This window comes from Suricata suricatta, chromosome 17 (assembly GCF_006229205.1).
Source record: "Suricata suricatta isolate VVHF042 chromosome 17, meerkat_22Aug2017_6uvM2_HiC, whole genome shotgun sequence".
Lineage (NCBI taxonomy): Eukaryota > Metazoa > Chordata > Mammalia > Carnivora > Herpestidae > Suricata > Suricata suricatta.
This window is the reverse complement of record NC_043716.1, coordinates 20,441,077-20,466,877: the sequence shown is the minus strand read 5'-3', so window position 1 is coordinate 20,466,877 and position 25,801 is coordinate 20,441,077. Positions and strand designations below refer to the sequence as shown.

The following is a 25,801-nucleotide window of genomic DNA, read 5'->3' as shown; positions in this document are numbered from 1 at the left end:
ATGGGCGTGGAGCTGATGGGGGAAAGGAGGTGGGTGGCCCTGATTGCAACGGTGGGGGTGATGGTGGTGGTGGGATGATTGTAAACATGGCGGGATGTGATGGGGGCAGGTGGTGAGGCGGGGTTGACGTTGGTGGGAGTGTAGACAGCGATGGCAGGAGGGATGGTGACAGTGGTATGACCACCATCTGGGTGATGGGCGTACTGTGCGGTGGTGGCTTGGTGGCGGTGGTGTTGGTAGTAGCGTGTTTGCACCTGCATTAGTCTCTATTGCTATGTAACAAATTACTGCAAACTTAGCAACTTAACATAGTGCCCATCTCAGTTGCTGTGGGTCACGTGTCTGGGTGGGGGTGTCCCACTGTGGCCTCCACTAAGTGTCTGGAAATGCTGAGGCCAACGTGCTGGCAGGGCTGCATTCCTTCCTGGGGGCTCTGGGAGAGAATCTGTGTCCAAGCTCCTTCAGCTTGTTGGCCAAATTGAGTTCTTTAAGGTTGCAGGGCAATAATCCCACTTCCCGTTGTGTGTCAGCCAGGACTGCTCTTTGCTCCTAGAGGCGTCAAGCACCCCTTCCCGTGATTTCCATGTCATCCCCTTGAGCAGTGGTGGGATTAGTTCCTCTCACACTTCACCTCTTTCTGACTTTTCTGTCTGCTTCTCTAGTTGGAGAGAGCCCTCAGCTTTATGTGCACATAGGATTAGATCTGTGTTGATTGGATAGTCCAGGATACTCCTCCCCATTCTGAGGTCTGTGACCCTCATTACATCAGCGGGATGCTTTTTCCCATGTGACATGGTTTGGGGACATGGGCATTCATGGGTCTGCAGAGACGCTGGTAGTGGTGATGGTGGTGCAGGGGGCCCTCTCCCTTCTGAAAAGGACATCCCTACTGCACTGCCAGCTCAGGTTCTCATTGGCTCAGAGGCTGGGCAGGATGGAGCTCTGGGTGGCACAGCACCTGAGGACATGACTGGCTAGAGGGTTGGGCTTTTGGGGGCAGGGAAGTCGTGCATGAAGGTATGAGGGAGGTGGCCATACTTGTGACCTTGGCCAATCCTCTTGTCCTTGGCTTTGAGGACCAGGCTTGTTTGTTACACATCTGTCCTTTCCCCTAAACTATTCTGTAAGCTCCTGAGTAGAGTTGCTCTCAGCCTGTCTTTCCTCACAGCTTTGAGCTCCGAGCTTGCTCTTAGTAGAGAAAAATATGTTTATTCATTTTTTGAGAGAGGGGGAGAGAGAGAAAGAGAGAGATCACGAGTGGGGAAGGGGCAGAGAGAGTGGGGGAACAGAGGATCTGAAGCAGGCTCTGTGCTGACAGCAGGGAGCCTGATATGGGGCTAGAGTTGAAGTCACGCTTAACCAACTGAGCTACCCAGGTGCCCTGTGCCTGCCATTTCTGTATTTACTTGCTAGCTGAGGGGCGCATCATGATGCCTACTTTACATCGGGGGAGGTGCTGGTAGATTATGCTACGTGCTAAAGTATACACAACTGGCAACTGCAAAGCTACGTTACAAAGCCAGCCTGTTTTTGTTCTGCAGCAGCTCGCTAGCTGCCCCTTAGATGCTTAGTAGAGCCCGGTCACCGAGTGACTGATAGGGAATCGAGGGAGGGGGCCCAGAGTGCTCCCCCAGCTCACGGCTTTTCCTGGTGCTGACCTGGGGACCCAGGATTGCGTGAAAGGGGGGCGGCTGGCTATGAGAGAGTTCTGTTCCATCCAGAACCAAGTCTGGAAGCACGTTTCTTTGTTTCAACCTGTTTTAGGTAGATTTAATATACGAAACAAACATCGTGTTTGGCTGTGGGTACTGAGAGAGGTGGGAGGGAGGCTTAATCAGTCACAGTGATTCCTGCAGAAGGTTCTGTGGGTGTAGGAGACCCTGCCTCTGGCAGCTGCTGCCACTCTGAGGGCTGGGTGCCCCTCATCACCGGGGGGCATGCCAACAGCTGATTGCTCTCGAAGGCTCCGGCATCCCTCCCCTGCCTTCAGGTCACAGCACCTCCCCTGCCTGACACACTCCCCATCCCCCTACCATCACCTTCAGAGAACACGCAGACCTTCAACAAATCACAGTTAAAGGGTATGTTAAAAGGGTTTTTTCTAGATAGTGTTTCCAAATATTAAAAAAATTATTATTATTATTTTTTAAGGCTGGAGCCCTTTGTTAAAAATAGTCTATTGTGGTGATAGTTGTAGCTCAGCTCAGGTGTTAAAAAATAAAGAAGATGCTGGGTGCCTGGGTGGCTTAGTCGGTTAAGCATTCGCTCAGGTGATGGATGATCTCACAGTTTGTACGACGAAGCCCCGCGTTGGGCTCTTGTGATGACAGTGTGGAGCCTGCTTGGGGTTCTCTCTCTTCCTCTCCCTCTGCTCTTCTCCCTCTCTCAAAATAAATAATAAGCTTAAAAAATGAAAATTAATAAAAATTAAAAGATGCCAACACAGGAGAGGTTGAAATCGGAGCTGTTCTGATTGGAGCAAAGCAGTCCTGGATTGTCCTGCCCCTGCTGAGGCTTCGGGGGCTATGATTAGCCCTCATTCTGTTACTAAGGAAACAGAGACCCAGAGGTGGCAGGTGGGGTTCCAAAAGTCATACGGTCAAAGATTGAGCCTGGACCAGAAGGCTTGTCCCCTGACTCCTGGTGTGTGGCTCTTTCCCTCGGGCCTAGTGACTTCCCGAATAAGTTGGGGGGAGGGCTGGTGAGCATTCAACCCTGGGGAAACCTAGGGAGGCGGGGAGGCAAAAGAGATGGCAATGTCAGGAACTTACGGACTTGGGGATTTCTCAAGGAATGCTCCACAATCTAAGCCCAAGGCCCCTGAACACGTGGAGGGATTCTGGGCCGTCCCAGTGGGAGGGGCCAGGCAGTGATGAGTTCTGTGAAGCTCCGTCCCCTGCCCTACCTCACCTGTCACAGAGCCCCGCTTAGCCACACTGGCACCCCGGGCAGTGGCTTCCTGGGTTGGAGTTGATATACCTGAAGGTCCGGGATGTCAAAGCAGTTAGAAGAAAGAGGCTGCCAGAGGACTGAAGACATTCATTTGTTCATTTATTCCTTCAACATATATTTATTAAGCCAGGTCTACCTTGTCTGATGGCCCAGCGACTCCTGGACACTGGAGAACAAGGGCAAAACACACTGATATAAACAATGTCTTTGGGCATGCAAACTGCAGTTGCGCTGATAACATTAATGCAGTAGATCAAATATGGCCACACGTTCCTGGCCAGTTCTCTTGTGAGTAGGGAGATCCTTTCCCCCACCTGTTAGGGCAGGGCTGTCCTTGTGACCTGCTTCAATCCAAACACGTTCCAGGAGTGACACGGTCTGGAGCCCAGGCCTCAGGAGCCCTTGCGGCTCCTCTCTGACCCTCCTAGAACCTGGAGTCCATACCATGAAGAAGTCTGAGCTGAAAGACCATGAAGATAGGACGCTCAGCCCTCAATGGCCCCAGCTGAGCCCAGGCCCCAGGCGACCCTCAGCTGCATACACCTGCCTGGGCCAGTCCGGGTTGGCGCCGTTCAGCCAGCCCACGGATTCACGGCAAATAAACTGTGGTTGTCTTCAGCTGCTGTGTTTTGAGGTGGTTTTTTAACACTGCAATACATGAAGTACATCTGAGGTTTTCCTTTTATTCCTTTTTTAAAAATGTTTATTCCTTTTTTAAAAATGTATTTTTGAGAGAGAGAGAGACAGAGCATGAGCATGGGAGGGGCAGAGAGAGGGGGAGACACAGAATCTAAAGGAAGCTCCAGGCTCTAAGCCGTCAGCACAGAGCCTGATACCGGGCCCGAACCCACAAACCGTGAGATCATGACTGGAGCCGAAGTCAACCGACTGAGCCACCCAGGTGCCCTGAAATGTTTATTCATTTTTGAGAGAGACAGCTTGCGCAGGGGAGGGACAGAGAGAGAAGGGGAGAGAAGATCCAAGGCTCTGTGTTGACAGCAGCGAGCCCAACTCAGGGCTCAAACTCACAAACTGTGAGATCATGACCGGAGCTGAAGTCAGATGCTTAACCAACTGAGCCACCCAGGCACCCCCCTCCTTTTATTCTAATAAGCTGAAATGTTAAACTATCTGATAAGCATCTTCGACACCTGGATCTCCAAACCATTTCTTCAGATGTAGACACTGGTAGCAGTTTCTTCTGGATCCTTCCAGTAAAAGTAGATTATATGAACACTTGCATATCAATAGCTAGGACAATATCTATGACTGTCTCCTTTTTATTTGCAGCAACTATATTTGCACTATTTTGCACTTGGGCGCATTCCCCCCCCCCCCACTAATGATTTATCCCAAACTCCTTTCCATCATCTGGGACTGATTTCATCATGTCTCACTGTGAAGATGGATGTGTGAGGGCAGTAGCTTTGTTTCCAGTTTTGAATATACACACAAACACATCTCGGTACGCTTTTGCGTATGGAGATTGCTTACATATTCTGGATCAAAGGGCATGTTCATTTAACATTTTGACAGATACATTTATTTTGGAGCTCCCGAATGAAAGAGGTTTTGTGCCCATTCTAACAACATCTTCCTCTGCGCGCTTACAAACACACGATCCTGTCCGAACGCCCAGAACAGCATGTGAGTTGGTCATCTTTTCGTTTTTCAGAAGGAAAAACTGAATCTAAGAGATAGGTTGAACGCGTGCCCAAGGTCACACAACTACTAAAAGCTTTTGTTTCCTTTTAGCTTTTTTTTTTTTTTTTTTAAACATAAAAGCATTAACCTTCCGCAGGGATCTCAGAGGCTGGCAAAACCCAAATCGAAGACCTGCGAAGAAAATCCCCTTGCAGAAGGAGTGCAGATTATCGGTGTCTCATCCGTGGACTCCTTTGTGGTCACAAAGGGAGCGCTGCTGTCTCCAGAACTTGAGCTTTGGAAATTATGAAGATGGGGGTTCTTCGAGGGTGGGAGGGAGCGGCTGTGAGAGGCAGGGAGAGGAGGGGTCACGAGGGAGCCCTGCCTCAGGTCCCCTGAAGGAGACAGAGCCGCGCAGGGCCAGCCACATGGCACCCCTGCTGGGCCCCACAGTGCTCCTTGGCCAGGACTCTGGACTGGGGCCGTGGAGACGTTCCCTCTGAGTGACGCGGCTGTGAGCTGAAGCCTTGGCAGGGCAGCGCAGAACCCCTGCGGGGACTGGACTCTGATGAAGGTCTAACCTGGAGCTTCTGTCTTGGTGCTTAAGGAGGGCAGAGCCTTTCTGTCACCCCCATCCAGCCCCAGACTTAACCGGGTGAAGGACAGTGGTCTTATTTCCAGGGGGGTTCAGGAGGAAGGACATGGGGATAAGGGCACTGGTAATGGCTGGCACCTTCTTTGTGCCAAGGATTCTCCATGATGTGCCCCCTTGATCCTTTACATCAAGCAGGAGGAGCTGTTATTAGACCTTTTCAGAGATAAGGATGCTGAGGCTCAAGGACCTTGTTTTCAGAATTGGGCCTCAAGGTGTGGACCAGATGGGCAGCGAGGGTAGTGTTGTTGACTCGGGCCGTGCTAACAAATACCAGAGACTGCGGTGGCTTAAACAACAAACATTGATTTCTCACCATCCCGAAAGCTGGGAGGTCCAAGACCACAGTGTCTGCAGATTCAGTGTCTGGTGAGGGCCTGCCTGCTTCCTGGCTTCTTGATGGGCACTTCTCCCTGTGTCCTCACACGCCTAAGAGAGAGATGACATCTTTTTCTAAGGGCACTGATCCCATGTGAGGGCTCTGCCCCCATTATCTGATTGCCTTCCCCCCTCCAAATACCATCATATATGAATTTGGGGGTGGGGAACACATTCAGTCCGTAGCAGGTCTTCTGGAACTCTGTGCTGAATGCTATTTAACCCCTGCCTGCTTGAGCCGTATTTAGTGCTCGGAGCACAGCAGGACTGAGCCAGCACCTGGGTGCTTTTAGACTGAGACGGGAAGCCAGACGAAGCCTGTGGAAAGAAGCCCCTATTATTCTTTGTGGTACCCACTGCGCTGCATTCTGCTTGGGGAGGTTACACAGCATATCCAGGGGCTCCAGCTCTGAGCAGTGGAGGCTAAAATTGAATCCAGAGTCCAGAAACTTTCTGCCTGATGTGGTAGGCAAAATGGCATGATGGGAATTACTTTCACTACACCATCGAGCTGCTGGAGGGTGCCAGGAATGAACCAAGACCAGCCCTAGGGGAGGAGAAAGAGACAGACAGAATACCTTTATGAAGTTGACTCCTCTCTCTGGGGTGGGCGGCTGTGCTAAGGTCTTGTAGCCAGAGGGACCGACATTTGCTCTGCTTTGAACCTGCCTGGGGTCTCTGGCATTAAAGTACTCAGGACCTCTTATCTATCAGGGCCAGGCACTGGCAGGGTGCCTGGGTGACAGGGTAAAGGTGGAAAGAACCTCTCTCACCTGGAGAATTTCTGATAGATGGGAGTGAGCCAGACTCAGGTGTTCCCTGCCTAGAGAGTTCATGGGGCCGGAGGTGGAGTGGTGGTGGTGGTGGAACAGGACAAGGAAGACAGGGGCAGGAAGGCGTGGAGGCATCATCTCTGCTCCAGTGGCTCCTGTGCAGGGACAGCAACACACATGGCCCTGGCACCGGAGGCCTCTTCAAGTCCTGACTCTACCACTTTATCCGTATGACCTTGCAAGCCACTTGCCCTCTGGGAGCCCTGGGTTCCTCTTCTCCCATAAAGATGTCTGTTTATGCAGCGACAGGCACAAAATAGGCCCTTGGTGGTTTCTCCTCCTGGCCTCCCAGCCTCGGGAGCCGCCTTCTTGTCTCAGAGTGGGTTTCAATTCATGGATGTACCCCATTGCGCATCTGCACGCGGCACTATGCGAGGCACTGAGGATGTCATAATGATTCAAACAGACACATCTTCTCATCTCTGGGGTCTTACTGACATTGAACTGTAAGTACAGGGGTGGTGATTTATCCAGGGGACTGTTAGGAACTGGAGGGGCATACGTGTAGCCCGGAGCAACCGCAGGAAGGGAGCCTGGGCCCAGTGTGGATCCTTGGGGCAGGCCTTGAAGGGGTGGGTCCAGGAAGCAGAGCATCCCACTGCACAGTCTTGTTGTGCGTGGAGCCCCTCAGGCCAGCTCTCTCTCACCCTCCCTACTACCCACCTCCAAGGACAGCCTCTCCTAGTTTCCTGTGGACAAGAAGACCCTCTGCCTAGCTTTCCCTCTGGCTGTCCCCAGGATCCCACTGCCAGTTGGCTCAGCCTGTCCCTCCTTTTGCCTAAAGCTCCCGGGCACATCTGACTTCACAAATCCAGCTTTCCCGGTCTCCATCAGGGCCTCTGCCCCAGGCCATATGATTGACTCTTTCAGGAAGCCTACTGCCTCCCCCGCCCCGCCTTCTGAAGCAGGATTGCTGCCTCCTTCCTCTCCCTAACCAGGTGGGGGAGAGTGAGGGATGGGGGGAGGACAGCCCTGGGAAATTGGTGCTTTCAGTTGTCATGGCAACTGTTGCTAGGTGTCACCAGGAACTCACACTAGAGATTGACCTTCCCAGTAAAAAGGCAGGGCTCTGAGCAGGACCTGAACTCTAGCCCTGGGGTGAGTTAGTCTTCCTCAGTCATTCATTCATGCCTGCATGCATTCAATAAACATTGGTCTCTCACCTTCTGTGTACAGGGGCTGTGATGAGTCTCTGAGAATTCAGAAATACATCAGTCTCTGCCCTCAAGGAGCTCAGTATGGCGGGGGAGGGAAAATGCAAATATAGGGTGATATTGGACTGTGTAAAGGCTGTATTGAACATGTACTGAGGGTGCTGGGAGAGCAGGGCAGGGGCACCTAACCCCACCTAAAGGCTGAGAGGGCTCCTCAGCGATCGCTCCCTAAAGAGAGGGTCACCCTGGTGGCAATAACTAGGGAAGGTTCTGTCTCATTGAGGGGGATGATACATGGAAATTGGGGAGTAAAAATCGGCGTCTCTGTGGTCTTGGCTTTGCGTGAAGGAGGGTCAAGAGAGAAGGCTGGGCAGATAAGCAGAGCTCAGATTACAGGATGTCTAAAGCACGGGCGCAGGGTCCTTCAGAGGAGAAGGTGCCACGGGAATTGAAGTGTGGAAACGACATGTTAAACTGTTGGAGATGCCTATTGACCTTGGACAAGGGTGGATGGGTGGGGCCTGGAGGGTATCATGGGTGAGATGGGCAGGTTTTGGGGACCACTGGAATCCAGTGGGTTGAAGGGAATGAGAAGGAAATCTGGGCTGACTTCCAGACTCCTGGCTCAGGGCCGGGCAGGGCTCATGGTCCAAACAACTGAAATAAAGGCCAGAGGGAGGAGGGGAGGTGGCGGCTGCGGTGGGCCCCAGAGCATGTCGAGGGTAGACATGAAGGCTGAGAAGGAGCACTCAGAGGAGGGGATGGCTGTGTGAGCGGTGTCCCAGGGGCCAGGAGGGAGTGAGCCGTGAGAGCAGATGCTACGAGGCCTGGTCGTGTGAGGACTATAAAGCGTGCCTTGCATTTGGCAATTAGAGAGCCCCCGGGTCACTCTGCCCGAGAGGTTTCTGCAGAGTGGTGGAGGCAGAGGCCAGAGGCAGAGGGCTCCAGAGCGCCAGGAGGGGAGGGACACAGGCACCCAGGTGAAGTTCTCACTCAAGTGAAGCAGACACAGGTCAGGGAGGATGGCAGGGGTGGGGATTTCTGGTCCATGGGGAGCTCCCGTGCCTTTGTGCGTGATGGTGAAGAGGCTATTGGAGAAGGAGGTTGAAAACACAGGGCTGTGGGTGGAGATGGAGAAATGGCAGTGCTGCCAGTGACCCAAATATGTGGCTGTGGAGTCACATGCCAGGTAGAGGGTGTGGTCCTTGCCTGTGGGAGTGATCTGGAGCCAAAGCCTGGTCTGTGGGACGGAGGAGGTGATGGGCATGAAAACAGAAGGGGCGATGTTGTGTGTGTGTGTGTGTGTGTGTGTGTGTCTGACTGTAGGCATCAAGACATCTCTCTGGGCCTAGATCCTGGTGGAGTTTTGGAGCCTAGAGTGTTTTGTTGCTAAAAAGTTCCGGCTTTGTAATCACTTGAGTGAAATGAGTTGTGTGGAATGGTGTGTGTTTGTATGTGTGTGTGTGTATGTGTTTATGCTTGGGTCTATCGGTGTGTGTTTATATGTCTGTGCATGTCTGTGCATGTTCATATGTGTCTGAAGAGGTGCATGTTCCTATATGTTTGTGTATCTCTGGATATGCGTGTTGTGTGTCTGTGTGTATATGTCTGTATATATATTTGTGTACATGTCTGTGTACGTGTGTGTGTTTGTATGTGTCCGTGTGGGTGTCTGTATCTGTGTCTGTGTATGTATCTGGGTGCCTCTTGTGTCTATGTGGGTGTACATTCTGTGTGTACATTTATTTGTATGTGTACTTGTGCATGTGTTTCTCTTGTACGTCTGTATGTCTCTGTCTCCATCTGTGGGTGCTGGAATGAGATCATATAGCATGTATCAGAGGTAAAAGGACCCTGAGATATTGAGGCCAATATTATCCCCGCTGTACAAAAGAAGGGACCAGCCTCAGAGACATGGAGGTACTTACTCAAGGTCATGGAGAACTCAAGACTGAAGCCCATTCTCCAGGTGAATTGTGTACATCTAGAGCTCCCAGGAGAGGGTTGGCTGAGGTCTCTTCAGCAGAGGAGGCCAGCAGAGGCCTTGAGGCTTGCTGGAACCATGGAGGCTGGCATTTTTCTCTCTTAGAACTTGAGTTACATAAATGCATTGTCTCCCACTCTGAACCTGAAGGCTCAGGCCCAGCAGGACCGATGTTACATGCAGACTCATTCTTATCTGGCCTGGGCCCTGGGAGACGGCCATTCTAACTGGGGTCCCCAAAGCCCAGCCCCTGTCCACCACCCCGGCACCACCCTGGCAGCTGAGGGCTGACTCACTGTTGCCCACAGGTCTTGAAGGAGCTGGGTGCTTGGAGTAACCCTCCCCCCGCCCCCCACCATATCGCTCATGCTCCAAGCTTGTCTTATGAGGCCAGCCCTCTCTCCACCATGAGCCGGAGCGTGATGATGCCGCTGTTATCACTAACATTTCATTTCCGCCTGGGTGTTTCATTTTGCCATCTAATTTGCGACAAATCAAGGTGATTTATAGGGAGCAAGCCTGCATTTAGTGCGACATTCTCATTCAAAATGTTAGCCCCCTCATTCCGGCCCTGTGACTGCTCTGACGTCACTCGATGGATGTATGGGTCCGAAGGCCCTGGCTTACCTCGGCGCCCGAATTCAAGTCCTTTCCACTGACACTGGCAAGGGCTGGTGTAAAATCCTCAAGGCTGTTGTGAACCGGTTAGCAGGAAGCTCCCTGCTGCGATCAAAGCCAGCATGTGCTTGGCATCAGTGGTTTGATGGTACCTTCTTCCCTCAGAGCAGCATTAGCCAATAGGAATATAACGTGAGCTTCCTATGTAATTTTAAATTTTCTAATAACCGCATTTAAGAGGGTGAAAAGGAAGAGGTAGAACAAGTTTTAACGATGTATTTTGTAAATATATCCAAATTCTTATCAACATTTCATAAATATAATTATTAGTGGGATATTTAGCCTTTTTGTGCTAAGTCTTAGAAATCTAGTGTGGATCTGGGACGCCTGGGGGGCTCAGTCATTTAGGCGTCTGACTTCAATTCAGATCACGATCTTGCGGTTCATGGGTTTCAGCCTTGCATCAGGCTCTGTGCTGACAGCTCAGAGCCTGGAGTCTGCTTCGGATTCTGTGTCTCCTTCTTTCTGCCCCTCCTCTGCTCACCCTCTGTCTCTCAAAAATGAGTAAACATTAAAAAGAAAAAAGAAATCCAATGTGGATTTTACATTGACAACCCTACTCAATTCCTCAGGGAATCTCTCTGGTGCTCCCAGCCACATGGAACAAGGTTGTTCTAGAAGGTTCTGAGCTGGGGGCTCTGGACTTGTTTCCCCATTTGTGAAGTGAGGGTGATACTTCCTGTTCTTTAGACTCCCCAGAGGACATTTTAGTGTCTGTCAAAGTTGTGTGCCTTGAGGGGTGCCTGGGTGGTTCAGTCGGTTAAGCCTCCGGCTTCGGCTCAGGTCAGATCTCACGTTCGTGGGTTCGAGCCCCGCATCAGGCTCTGTGCTGACAGCTAGCTCAGAGCCTGGAGCCTGCTTTCGGTTCTGTGTCTCCTTCTCTCTCTGCCCCTTCCCCTCTCATGCTCTGTCTCTCTCTGTATCAAAAATAAATAAAACATTAAAAAAATTAAAAAAAAAGTTGTGTGCCTTGAGCATACCCATTTCTAGAGCTCTCATTCTGAGAAAGGATAAGACAGAATTACAAAATGATAGCCCGTGTTAAATATTTGCATTCAGAGAGGCAGTGTTTCAGATGTGCTTGTGGACCCTTATGTGGAAGGCAGAAGTCTAAATTTGAGGTAAATTGATATGTGACGCTCTGGCCAAATGTTCCTCCTGCCACCCCTCTCCACCGGCCACTATGGTAGACTCCATATTTGAAAAACAAACAGGAGTGTTCTTTGCAAACTGAAAAGTGTAGTGCACATGTGTGAGGTGGCTAGGAGAGCTGGGTAAGAGAGCCTCAGGGGTGCTGGGAATTTGATTCGAGGTTGACGCTGAGGCCAGATCTATGTGGTGCTCCACCCAGAGCCTTCTGGGCTTCTGGGGGCCTCCAACATGGGGACTAACTGTGTAAGTGCAGGGAGGGAAGGTCTTCCCTGTAGCAAATTTCTAGGTAGCTGTGGCTCGTCTGCATGTCCATGTGCAGGTGAGTGTGCGTGCAGGTGAGTGTGCATGCATGCGTGCGCGCGCACACACACACACACACACGGGTCATGGTTTATAGGCAGTTGCTACATGCCAGTCATTTGCAGGGAGAGATGACCCTCTTGTCCTAGAATCACTCTAAGATTCAGGACAAAGAAGATGAATGGGCCCCTTCCCTGGGGATCATCTTGTCCCCACTTTAATCTTTATTCTTAACAAGATACGACTTAGTGCTATAGAAAGAAGAAGAGATCTGGGATAGAGTCTCCAGTTCAAGGCTTGGCTTACTAATGAGTTTCTACTTTATGCTCCTTAGTTTCTCTGATCCAGTATCAGCCCCATGAGAATAGGAGTCCTGCTTGGGACAGGGTCCAGCGCATAGCAGTCCTAAATATTTGAAGATTGATTTAACACTTGCATCTATAAAATGGGGTGAATAATACCTGCCTTAATAGGTTGTTCTGAGAGCCAAATGAGGAAACCTCACACACACACACACACACACACACACACACACACACACACACAGAGCTTCCCCAACCCTGCCCATGCTACAGAGGAATTAATGCATTGGCCATGTAGAAACTTACATTTAGAGGAACAGGGTAGTTGGAGACCGAACCAAGATCCAGGAGCAGAGTAATGTAGAGGTGGGATAAGAATTTAGGTCTTAGGCCAGTCTTTCCTTCTTCTCTTGCCTTTGAGTTTACCAACTCATTTCAAGTGTGTGTGTGTGCGCGCGCGCACGCACGTGTGTGTGTGTGTGTGCATGCACATGTGCATGTGTGTGTTGGGGGGTTCTTCCAATGTGAGACACATCAAACACTTTTCCATTGGTCATTTATCTAGGAATTACCACTGGGCAATTATAAAGTGTGTCTGTTCCCAGAATCAGCAAACTTTTTGGGGGTGCTTTCCCCTCTCTGGGCCTGGGACTTTTTTCTCTGGTAAGGTTGAAGTTGGATGCCAGCTGATGTTTTTTGGCCCTTTGAGAACTACCTGAGTTTATACGTGTAAGCCCATCTGGCCCTTTCCAGCCTGGAACACAGCTACCTGCTTATTCTGCCAGAGGGAGCAGGGCTGTGTACTAGGCTAGAGGTCCAGAGGAATGAATTTCCATCCACTTTCCAACCACATACACCTCCCCAGAAGGAGGTAATTTAGCAACAGTGAAGATGCTGAAGCTTGAGTTTAGCCCAAGGTACGTTCAAAGGCTCCCCCATGGCTCTCTTCCTTCCCCCTCGGCGTTGCCCTCATCAGGTTGGTGTAGGGGAATGAACTTGAGACTTTGGTTAGGACGCTGGAACTCAGGGACCAGTTTTGGTGTTGGCCACTTTGACTTTCTTTTGCTGGCCTTCCGTTTGCCTTCCATGAGCCAATGCTATTTACTCTGGCTATTTCAGAGTGCCCTTAGCATGGTGGTCTACCACGTCATCCCCTCCTTCAGTAAAGCAAAGTCAAACTGGGGCGGGAAGGTAGGCTGGTGGCCACTTCCATAGATGACCTGTTTACATCTATAAGAAACCAGCACTAAATGCTCAGGCTCTTTTAGCTGCCAGCAATAAGCAGAGACCCCCTCTGGTAGAACAGACCTTGAGCAAATATCAAGTGATTCATCCATTCATTTGCTGTATGAACAAACGAACAACCAAAAACAACTAAAGAAAAAACAACCAAACGAAACCCTGCTGATTGAGTTCCGATTATCCTCCAAGTACCGTGAGCTTGACCTCAGCCTTCGCAAGGTTGTCTTCCTCCATCTTTGAAGTCTTGGCACAGAGGTCAACATCTTAAGAAGGGCTTGCATCTATGAAAACCCTGAGAAGTAGGTGATATTTGCCCCATTTTCAAGGGAGGAGCCTAGAGGTCAGAGTAATCATTTAAAATCCTATTCAGTTATGTCAGCACCTTCCCACTGCACCTCCCATGAATCCACACACTGCATCCCCTCCCTCACCATCTTTCCGCGTATTTGGCCCTGCACCTGGGCTGCTCTGTGTGCTGTGGCTTCCTCAGCCCCTACCAGAGCATCATGCCTGCTGAGCTCTTTCCATCCTGTGACCCTGCACGTGCTGAGTCCTCCTGGAAAGCTCTCCCCAGCCCTTCAGCTGGATGGCTTCTTCATAGCCTGAAGATCTCCGCTAAAATGCCATCTCCTCGGAGAGCCCTCTGCCACCAATTAGTCTTGACCAGGGTACCATTTGCATCCTTCATGTCACGTTTCAGGATTCGAAATTCTTATTTAGTTGCTGGCTCATTAATTTTTTTTCTTTTTTTGCTTTGTTTTTCTCACCTGACTGTAAGCTCCAGGAGGGCGGAGCATGACTACTGATTGACCTAGATATGCCTGGTGGTTAACACAGTGCATGGGTACGGGCATTCTCGGAGGGCCCTGGGGATGGAAAGACCACTCAAAAGATCTTTTCTTCCAAAAAGCTTGTGATATAATCATGAAGGGACACACACACACACACACACACACACACACACACACACATACACACACACACACAGATGATCACAGTCGAGGCTGATCTTCTCTCTGGTGGGTGCAGTATGTAATGCCCCGGCATTAGAAGGCACACCTGCTAACTGTATGGGCATGGGACACTGTGCTGTAGTCTGGGAAGTCTTCCCAAGGGAGGTGGTATTTGTTTTGGTAACGTCCTGAAGACTAAGTGGGGCTTTACCGGGTCAAGACTTTCCCAGCAAGGGGAGCAGTAGGAATGAGGCCCAGGAGTGTCGCAAGCCAGAGAGGATGAGGCACTTGTAGGAAGGTGAGTACCCTCTTGTGATGTGAACGCAGGAGCTCTTGGGGCAAATGTAGGGGGATGAGGCGGAAGAAGCAGCTTACATTCCTTCTGTGAATGCGAAAACTGAGGTCAAAGAGATTGAATCCCTGTTCAAAGTCTTATGGCGATTAAGTTGCAGAGATAGGATTCAATCCCAGGACTCTAGGCCTCATTCTTCCATGGATTGGGTGTCTGGTGAACTCACTGAGGTGAACTCTGAAGGTCCTCAATGACTTTCGTACTGGCACGTTGCTGGCTGACATCTGCCCCACTGCTGTCCCAGTGAGGGGGGCCTGGGCAGAAGCCCCAACAATTGTGCCCTGAACTGTGTTGAACCCCCGGGCATCATTCATGCCTTCATTTACTCTGTGAGTCACAAATTCACCAATATTCATGGAGCCAGACACTACGTTGGGCCCTAAGGCTAGAAAGAAGAAAGACCAGCCAGATGAATGATAGATGACAACAGTATGTTTGTCTGATATGCACTTTGAAAGCCGCAAGTCATGGGTTGTATGTAGATGTACCAGTTAGTGTCCGGTAAGGAGAAAAACACTGCCCGAGTGTTTTGAACAAAGAGAATGAAAGGGAGAGAATGATTACCTAAGAATAATGAATTGCTAACCAGGTAGCTTGAAGGAGAGAGAGGAAGAAAGAGAGAGGACTAGACGTTATCCCAGATACAGCAACTCCATGAGGCCACCACCCTTGGGAACTGGGGGAACAGGAAGATGTAGGATAATTAACACTTCGAAGCCTGCAGAGAGGACCCAGCAGAGCTGAAAGAAAGAGTACAATGAAGAGAGCTGTGAAGTTGTTGGGAAGAACTGGAACCTGGATCCGGCTGATGTCAGCGGACCAGACTACTGCTGCAGGGGTGAGGAGTGAGACCGGGCGAGGCCAGCAGGAAGAGGACGTGGACAGGGCGCCTACAGGAAGTGAGCTGATGGGGGCAATTTCCTCTTTCTCTTCCTCCTCGCACACTCCCCTCTACCCTAGCTCTCTCAGGCTTAATGGAGGTCCATCGAGCAGAGAAAAAGGATCAGGTCGTCAGAGCAACAGAAGACAGAGTATAGATAGGCAGGTTTGAAGCCAGTTGTAGACAAGACTAGAGACCCAGAAACTTGAAGGGGCTAGAGGAGGCGGCTTCCTGAAGGTGTGACATCCTGTGAGTGGGACTGAGTCAGACACAGAGAGAGAATGGCTGGAGCCAGGGTACATGCTGAGGAGTGTGTGTGTGGGGGGGGGGTTGAGATAAGGGGGAGACCTGGACAAGGGATGAGCAGGGGAGAGTCTCCCTCTGTCATGCTCTGGGTATCAAGACTCAAGGGTTAGGACATCAGGACTGGATTTGCAGCAAGGATGGGAAAATGACCTAATTCATACGCCTGCCCAATTTAATTTTCCCAATTGTCCCATGAATAGGGCATTATTGTCTCCATTTTACAAACGAGGAAGTTAAGACTCAGAGAGATGGCCAGGGGGAGCCATTGGTATTGCCACTTCTGGGAACAGAGTGGCCTTGTGAGAGGGGGGTGGCCAGCATGGCCCGAGCTAGCAGTCCTGCTCTGAGGACACGAGTGTGGAATCCTCTGTCACATCCCAGGCTCTCCTTTGTTTCTCCAGCACTTTCGAGATTCAGTATATCAAGAGTTGAAATCACACATACGGATCAGTCCTTCCAGGGAGCGCTATTTGAAATCTCATCTCAACAAGCCCCATTTCTCTTGCATTGCCTCAGTCTTCTGGGATGCTTCATCAAATGAGCTGGTGTTGGCATCAGTGAAATTTCCCATTAGCTGTGGGGTCACCAGTTTCCCACCCCCAAAATCCAGTGGGTGTCTGGAGCCACGAGACTGCCCTCCCCCTTCTGGTGGGCTGGGCTCAGGGTCAGGGAGACCACTACATGCCACTGGACCTGGAGGGCCAGCTACTGATTTCTCAGCTTGTTTCGGAGTTTGCAAAATTCAGTCTTCGGTGCTTGTTATAGCTAATTTCACACTTTGCTGTCACTTGTTATTAAGCGAGAAAAAATACAGGCCCGCTAGCAAATCCTCATTTAAGGGGAAATAAAAAACACATTGGCTCTGGCATCACTTAGGGAAAGAGGCAATTACTGAGGAGAGATTGCTGAGTGTAACTCATGACTTAGGAATCCGAGGGCGGGATGGGACTTTGGCCCCACAGCATGGTGTGACTTCCCATGGTTTACTTTGACCACATCCAGGGGATACCACACAGTGTCTGAAAGGACATGCATCATTCCAGGTGGGGGACATCCGAAAGAACATTTATCCAATCCCATGGCTAATCCATTGGTAATTCACTGCATAGCTCTTCTTACCATTTGGAAAATGTATCCACAGGTCCCTGCAGGCAGTTCACACACATGGAGCCATTTACAAGTAGTTACAGCAGCTTCTGGCCTGCGGGGGCACAGAGCCCTGGGGCCAGAGCACCAGACAGCATTGTAATAGGCTCGGGCTGGCCCCTTCATTGGATGAGGCACTCACAAGGCAGGAGAGAGCTAAGGTGATGGAAGTCTAATGTCCTAAAGATAAATGTCCTAAGTTTAGGGCACTCTTCTGGGCTCTAGAGATACAGAGACTAATAAAGGCACATTCACTGCTCTCTGGGGTCCCCTAATCTGGTTGGGGAGACAGGTCATATACAGAAAAAAATCAATCACCGTGGAAGGCAGATACATGCCGGGTGAGAGGAAGAGACGTGAAGTCCCTCTAGAACTGAAAAGGCCCATCATTTCCGGAGGAGGAGACTGGGGGTCAGAGAGGGGCATGACTTGGCCAGAATAAATGGCAAGTGCAAGGTTAGGACTGATGAGACTGAAGTAGCCTGGTTCTGTCCTCTCCCGTTGCCAGTGCATGATACCAGACAGACCCAGGTGTGTTGTATCAATTTGTCTGAGTGTTGCCAACCACATTTTAAAGAGGCAGGTGTGGTTCAGGGAGGCTGTGTGACTTGCTGAATTTTCACAGCTATCAAGCAGAACTGAATCTTGAACTCAGAGTCTGTTGAGCTCCAGAGTACATGCTTTTGCCGCTGTGTCTTGCTGATGGCTCTGGAGATCAAGGAGAGCCTCAGAGAGGAGGTGGTGCTTGTAGTGGCCCTCTAAAGAGAGAAAAACAACAGACATGTGTCGTGGAGCAAAGGGACTGGCAGTGGCATTCAAGTGTGGGGATGTGGGGACAAGGGGCATGCACTAGTGACTTGTAGGGAAACTGTCATTAGGCTGTGGCTTTTGAACTCTTTTGGACAGAGGTGAGGTGCTTTTTTCTTAAATGGCCACCTAACTGAATCGTCATCCTAGACATGAGTCTCCTGGTAACCCAGCCTCTTATTAGAGGGATGGCCCCTAACCTACCAGTGAAATGTCCTCGCTTGTCTTGACTCTCAATCTCCCTGTATTCAAATGGTAGGCCCCAGGGAACATTTGGGGGTGCTTGGAGATGGGTGTCATGATGGGTTGAGATTCGTCCAGGAATTTTCTCTAAGCCAGTAGGTTTCAAACTTGGCCATGTTACGGAATCACATGGGGACATTTAGAAAATACTGATGTTCAGGGGACTCACCCCAGGGATTCAGGACTGAAATACTGAGCTGCAGCTTAGGTATCAGGTGATTTTAATACACGGCAAAGGTTTAAAACCACTGGTCTCGTGTATACCCCTCATGCACGTTCCCCTGTGGCTTTCTGTCTCGCTTGTACGTGTAGCTTGGCCTCCTGAAACCTATCCACTCCCAGGCTTGCTGACTCTGATCGTTCATTTATTCATCGGAATTCAACTATGTAGTTATTATACCCTAAAACCTACGCATCGAGGATATAGTCAGTGATGTGCTAGTAAATATTTAACAAGTAGCTTTCTGGGAGGAAACCAAATCCTGATTCGTAATGTTGTTCAATTTCCCTGTTGTGCATATTCCCACCATGACCGGTTTCAATAAGTCATTGAACTCGGAAGAAATGCACGTAATTGGCTCTCGCGAACCAGTGTGAGCCGGCTCTTGCACACTCCTGGGTAGAGCGAGAACCAGCATTCACCCCACATCCTTAAGGTAGGCACAGCCCAGTTGGGAGAAGGCGTTAGGTGTACACAGCAGAAATCCCAAAATAAGTGGTGCTGGAAAGGCAGAAGTAAATTCAGCCTGGCAGGGTCAGGGAAGTGAGTTTCGATGAATAAATAGTCGACCAAAGGCAGACCTTAGAAATCAATTTCTTCAGTTGCTCCCCTCGCTTTGTTTTTCTTTAAATCCCCATGATGTCATTGATAATCAGAGCATCAGACCAGGCTGAGCTAACTGGCGTTTCACACTCAGAAAGCATCGTTCTGCCCAAGAGGAGAGCAGTCACAATTCACTTAGTCTGTGAGGCATTAGATGAGTAATATGCATAATTCTGCTATGGTTTCTAACGTGTTGCTGGCTCTCAGTTCTAAATGACTGACCCAACCCCACCCTATCACAGTAGGTAATGAGAAACAGGCCCAGAGACCCACCTGGTAGGTACAGAGGTACAACAGGAAGCCAGGACCCCCACCTCCCAGAGCCGTGTTCTCACTCTTCTGCCACCGGGCCGGTCTTAAGGATCAAACACCTCTTGGACAACGTTATTAATATACTAATATGAGGAACACCAGTTCATTTGCTTCGAACAAAAGGTTCTGTACAGAAAGGAAATCCAATCTCCCATCTAAATTGCTCCTAATAAGCCACAATTGGCAGTCCCAGGGACGATCCTCTCAGGCTGTAATTGTGTGAAAAATGGATGCAGTCCCATAACCAAGAGGAAAGACCAAATCTGCCCCCACAGGGTGGTGGCTAATAATCTCGTTAAGTTATTAAGGAAATTAGCAAAACTTCCTGCCTTGGTTGGCAGGGAGTGTGGGGGGAGGCTATTTTGTGGAACACCCTGGAAACTAGCAGTCTGTGAACTAATGACTCTTTCCCTGATGAATTGTCATTTCCTGGATGCCAGACCCATGGGCTGGTTCTGAGCGCCATACTTGTGGGCTGTTGCCAAGGGCATGGTAGACCCTTATTCCATGCAGAGGACATGGTGGCCCGCTGAGGGTCACTTTAAGAGAGTGTGTGTGCACGTGTGTGTTCGTGCTTGCACATGTGTGGCTCATGGTGTTATGGACTCTACAGGATCTGGATTCATTGATTCATTCGAGAGGCAAGTGGTGTCTTCGAGCATTCAGTGAGGAATCGGGAACTCTGGACTCTGTTCTGGCTCTCCACCCCTAGGTGACCTTGTGGGACTCACTTCCCTTCTCTGTGTCTTTTTATCATGAAAGCGGAAAGAGGGGTTAGAATTAGCTGAACCTGTAATGTTCCTTCCACAGCCATCATTCTGGTCTTCGTGGTGGCTGCTTGAGATTCAGTTAATAGGGAAACAATATTTTCCCTCTGCATTGGCAGCCAGCCTCATACCCATAAGCTCATAAAGCGCAGGTGGATGTTTTTGTTTGAGCGGCCAGGCTCGGTCACCCTCATCACAGATGACCTGTGTGGTTTAGCAGCTGTTTGAGCTGGAACCTAGGGGATCCTACACTTGCACATCTGCATTCTTTATCTCCAGCCTCGTTTTACCATAATGACCTAGAAATCTGGGGTTAGGGTTTTTCGTCACATGCCTCATCTTTGAACCGTCATTTTTTGAATTAATAAATAAGCGAATACTATTATTCACGGTTAATTTATTTGAAAAATGATTATGCATGTTTAATGCTTTGGGAGAGATCTCAGTGTTCTGGCTATTTCTGCATAAAATCCTCCAGGCAAAATTAATCACTCCCTTCTTGGTTTTCCCCTGATCCTCGTGGTTCAGGCCTCTGGTGTAGCTCCTCTCCCTTGCCCTCTGGTTTTGTCCATATCCGTCCCCTTCGAGAGCCCGAGTCCTCCCAAGCAGGAAGCGAGACTTATTCATCTCAGTGTCCCCATTTCCACTGTGGCTGGCTCATAAATGTTTGTACAACTGAATGGAGTTGTTCTCCTTATGGGAAAACAGAAGTAGCCGACTAGCTGAAAATTTATCTTTGGTGCCTGTCGGCCTTTGACAGGACATTTTCCTCCAAAAGGTAATTGATCTCACCTTATGCTCGTGCCTCAGCCTTCAGTCCGGTGCTTCTGGAATCTGCAATATCAGTTCTGAGGTCGACTTCATGACTCTTTTCCATTTGCTTGATCAACGTTTAAAAAAAAAAAGTATTGTGGATCTATCAGTTTGTGAGTCGCCAGGTAATTTTGTATGCCTCAGTCCTTAAAGGAACCTGTGTTTGTATTTTTTTATGCAGATGAGGCTCAAAGAGGTCCTGATACTTAGCTGGTCACACAGTGAGCGGCAGGGCTGGGATTTGAACACAGGTCTGTCTGGCTCTTTTGCCAAATGCTGTGCTTCTCTGGATGTCCAGATGTAACTTTGTTGATTTTTTAAGGTTATTTATTTATTATTTATTTTGAGAGAGAGGGGTGCACACATGTGCATGGGGGAAGAGCAGAGAGAGAAAGAGAGAATCCCAAGTAGGCTCTGAGCTGTCAGCGCAGAGCCCAGCGTGGGGCTCGAACTCACAAACCATGAGATCATGACCTGAGCCAAAACCAAAAGTTGGATGCTTAACCAACTGAGCCCTTCAGCACCCCGGTCCAAATGTTACCTTAAGCTCAGTATGCATCGAATCAAACTCCCTACCTTCCCCCTCAAATCCTCTCCCCGTTCGTTCAGACACCAGGTCAAGATCTCAAAGCCCATCGGGACCCCTGGCTGTCTTTTATTTCCTCAAGCCAGTTGCTCACTCACTGTCCTCGCCAGCGTCTCTGTAGATGTCCTCCTATGCCCACTGCCACTTTCCTTGGGCTTAATCACCACACCCAGAGGTCTTCTGCAAACAGCTCATTGATCTCCAGGTCTCTAGCTTGTCATACGTTCCCCTGTAATCTGAATTTCCCTAAAATGTGATTTTGAAAAATTTACTCCCTTGATTAAAGTCTTTGTAGTGAGTCCTTTTATAAAAATGAGCCCAGGGGCGCCTGGGTGGCTCAGTTGGTTGAGCGTCCGGCTTCAGCTTAAGGACATGATCTCATGGTTCGTGGGTTTTGTGCTGACCACAACCTCAAAGCCTGGAGCCTGCTTTGGATTCAGTGTCTCTTTCTTTCTCTGCCCCTTCCCTGTTCATACTCTGTCTCTTTCTGTCTCTCAAAAATAAATGAAATGTTAAAAAAAAAAGAAAAAAAGAAAGAAAAGAAATGAGCCCAAACTCTTATAATGAGAGAGAGAGAGAGAAAGAGAGAAAACAAAACAAAACAAAACATGCAGTTGGAATCTCTAGTAATGGGCCGCGGGTTTTCATGGTGCTCTTCTTATTTAATCGTCAAGACAAACATCTAAAGTGGGTCCTTTCATTTCACTGCCCAGGAAACCGAGTTGCCTGTTTCAGGTCACAGAACTTCCGGAAGTGGTGGGCAGAGCGTTGGAACCTAGCTGTGTCTCTTGTGAAAAAGCCTGTTCTTTACACCTCATGCTCCTCCTCAGCCTGGTCCTGAGGAAGCCCTTCCCGGCCTGGCCCTGCCCTCCCTTCTGCGTGCCACAACTCCACCCAGATGGCGCGATTCCCCTCGTTCTGGAGGGACCTCTGTCACCCTTGTCATGCCAGTCTTCCATAATGTCACCTTCCTCACCCTGGATGCCTGCCTTCTCTGTTGGGTTAGAACCTATGCATCTTTTGACGCTTAACCATCCTCTGAACTATCTGGGGGTTTCCGCTTCCTCCCTAAGCTCAAAGACCCTCTCCCTGCTCTTCTGCTTCTTACCTTTACTAACTCATTTTCCCTTTGCTCTGTTTAATCAGCATGTCTGACTAGCCAGAGAAAGGGCTTCAGATTCACACAGACGTGGATTGTGTTTTAGGTTGGGTTCCCCAGGAGCCGTCTCCGAGGTGAGGATTCCTGTCTGAGTGATTTATTAAGAAGAGATCCCAGGAGAAACCACAAGGGGCTTGGGGAGGCGGGACAGAGAAGTGGAGACGCAAGACGAGGGAACAGTTTGGGGCCAGGTCCTGGCTGAGCCTGACTCCGCAGGGGACTTAAGCACGTCCCCGCTGGAGGCAGTGCTGTGGGACCTCAGGCTCCTGGCCACCACTGTTGAAGGGACGCTTCAGAGATTTGGGGGTTACACGTCTGTCCAGGTGTCTTCCTTTTCAGCAGAAATACCAGCACCAGCGACAATAGCTAATGCCTCTTGAAGTTGTGCTATATGCCAATCATTATTCTTTTTTTAAAATTAATTTATTTAAATTCAAGTTAAATGCCAGGGGCATTGAACTCCCAGGCTCCCTCCAGGAGCAATGGAAAATGGACATAGTAGCCCCAGGCCAGGCCTCCAAAGGGAATAGTAGGGGCAGGTGATTTGAAGCGAGAAAACCACCACGGCAGCTGGAGGAAAGGCACACAGGCACGATGAAGGGGAGGATGAGCAATCCGGGTGGAACATCAACAGGGTCCACAGGCTTGTTTGGCAAGCGTCTTAATCCTTCTGAGACTCAGTTACTCCAGCTGTGAAATGGGTGCAATGAAGTGTCTGACATATAGCAGTCGCTCAATAAATGTTTGTTGATTTCCTTGGAAAGAGCCATGTACTTTATGTGTTATGTATACATGCTATACTATATTATGGTTATATGATAGTCTTTAAAATTTTTTTAATGTTTATTTATTTTTAGAGAGAGAGAGAGAGAGAAAATGAGCATGAATGGGTGAGGGGCAGAGAGAGAGAGAGAGGGAGACACAGAATCTGAAGCAGGTTCCAGTCTCTGAGCCATCAGCACAGAGCCCAACGCAGGGCTTGAACCCACAAACCATGAGATTATGACCTGAATCAAAACCAGATACTTAACTGACTGGGCCACCCGGGTGCCCCAGTTATATGATAGTCTTAGCCATGCTCCAGTCTTTCTGCCACAGCACCTTCCTCTGCACATGCTCTCCCTCTCAGACCCCTGCTGCCTTATGCACTCCTACTGCTCTTCAAATCTCACTTCAAATGCCACTTCCTCCAGGCAGCCTTCTTTGATTCCCAGGCTAAGTCATATTCCTTCTTGCTTCCCTCACAAACTGTACACTGCCACAGAACCCTCAATAATTCTTTATTTTTAAGTGCTTTCCACTGTTTATTATTATAAATATGTTTCTGGTATTATTTATTAAATTAATGGGTGGGGGTGAATGTTAACTAAAATTATCATAGTCATCATTTCAGAACATACACACATATCAAGTCATTGTTGTATACTAATTAAACTAATACATTATATCTGATAAAACTGGAGGAAATAAGTCTTTAAATAATAAATCTCACCTCCATTAGAAGCGATTATCTTTTTGATCACTTGGTTACTGGAACCAAAGATGTCTTGGAGGAGGCAGCAGGTGAGGGAAGAAAGTATGCATGAGCACAAATGATAAAGCCGCCGAAGGTAGAGCGGGAGCCCTGGGGTTGTCCCCCACTTTTATGTGGCAGGTGCTTGGTAAATGCTCTGCCTGGAGGGTAAATAAAGTCAGGGACTCTGATGGGACAGGATTCCCAGGCCTGCATCCCGGTCCAGGTTTATTACTGCGTGTGCTCTTCGTAGGCACGTCGGCAGCTCCTCTGGGTTTCTGGTGCCCCCATGCCAAACGCCAGTCTCTCAGGGTCTTTGGCTCCCAGCGTAGACCATCTGGGAAGACCTTACGGGAGAGGGCTGCAGAGACGGAAGGCTGTAAGACGGACTTCCGCCTAGGAGTCCTCCCGCCAGAAGGAAAGATGCCTCGGGGAGCTGGGAGGCGGAGCGAAGGCTGGCATGAGTGGGGTGGGGCGCTGGAAGGCACTGAGGGGGGAGGCGCCTGGGAGCTGGAATTGGGTCCCAGAGCATGGAAGCTTGGGGAGGCGCCCGCGGGAGCCGCAGCTGGGTCCGGGGCTGTGTCCTGCTGGACTCTGGCTCTACCGCTCCACAGCCGTGTGACCCTGGGAAGACGGCACATTGTGTGACTTCTCGACTGCCTTAGTTTCCTCGTCTGTGAAGTGAGGGCCATACGCCTATGGGAATTGAAAGACTTAAATACATGTTAAGTGCTTAAAGTGATGATTGGCTTTATGACAAGTGACACAAGTCAGAGAAAGACAGGTATCCTATGATTTCACTCATGTGTGGAATTTAAGAGACAAAACAGATGAACCTAGGGGAAAGGAAGGAGAATAAGAGAAAAGCAGAGAGTGAGGCAAACCACAAGAGACTCTTGAATTCAGAGAATAAACAGGGTTGCTGGAGGGAGGAGGGGGGGGATGGGCTACATGGACGATGGGCACCAAGGAGGCACCTGTTGTGACCAGCGCTGGGTGGTGTCATGTACGTGATGCATCACTGGGTTCCACTCCTGAAACCCAGACTGCACTGTGTGGTAACTAACTTCAATTTAAAGAAATAAATTCAAAAAAATAATAATGAATGGCATATAGCACAACTTTAAGGGGCATTAGCTATTGTCGCTGGTGCTGATGCTCTTGCTAAAAGGAAGACACCCTGGACAGACACGCATCCCCAGACCTCTGATTCTGCAGGTCGACACTCGCCAGACACTGCCTTGTGTGGTTCGCCACCTTGGCGTTGTGGGGAGTGTATGAACTGTAAGTATGGCGGACCTTTATCTGAATCCCAGTTGCACAAGCTACTTAATCTCTCTGAGACTCTGGTTCTCATTTGTATAATGGGGGATTAAGACTCACCTCGGAGGATTACTGTGAGGCTTAAATATGTATTTGTGAAGCACCTATTGCTTAAAAGACCTGGTGTGAAACCTGGTGCCTTCTCTCCCTGCAGCACCGGGGGAGGGGGGCACTTAGGAGAGTGGGCAGGGAGCACCATTGTTCTTGCAGGCTTAAAGATATGTGCATACTGTGGGTAATAAATTTATGGAACTCATCCCCCTGGGACCTGGCAAAGGATGAATATGAATAGGCCAGGGAGGACTAGGGAAAATGGATGAGGGCTGGATCCTTGGTGAGTTCTTATAGCAACATTTCCTGGAAAATGTGCATTTAGGAATAGTGCTCATGCTGAGATACCCCGTAGGAAAAAAATAAGAAAGAAATAGCTTCTGTGGTCGAAAGCCTTTGGAGAACGATGTGTACTGTACTCCATGGCTACTAAGATCTTTGCACTCACAGTTGCTCAGGTGCTGATTCAGCAGAGATGGAGAGTACCCGCTGTGTG

General features: G+C 49.5%; 1 protein-coding gene and 1 long non-coding RNA gene across 2 annotated transcripts in view; one reads left to right on the top strand and one right to left on the bottom strand.

Moving 5' to 3' along the window:
- The window catches only part of ASIC2 (acid sensing ion channel subunit 2), a 989,591-nt gene that overhangs the window by 101,205 nt on the left and 862,585 nt on the right, over positions 1 to 25,801 (top strand). The gene's annotated exons all lie outside the window — the stretch shown is intronic.
- Positions 4,799 to 6,145, bottom strand: LOC115282578. The gene is made up of 3 exons (XR_003904697.1): positions 5,984 to 6,145; positions 5,565 to 5,677; positions 4,799 to 4,939 (listed from the first exon to the last, which is right to left on the bottom strand). It is a non-coding gene; the product is annotated as an uncharacterized LOC115282578 (long non-coding RNA).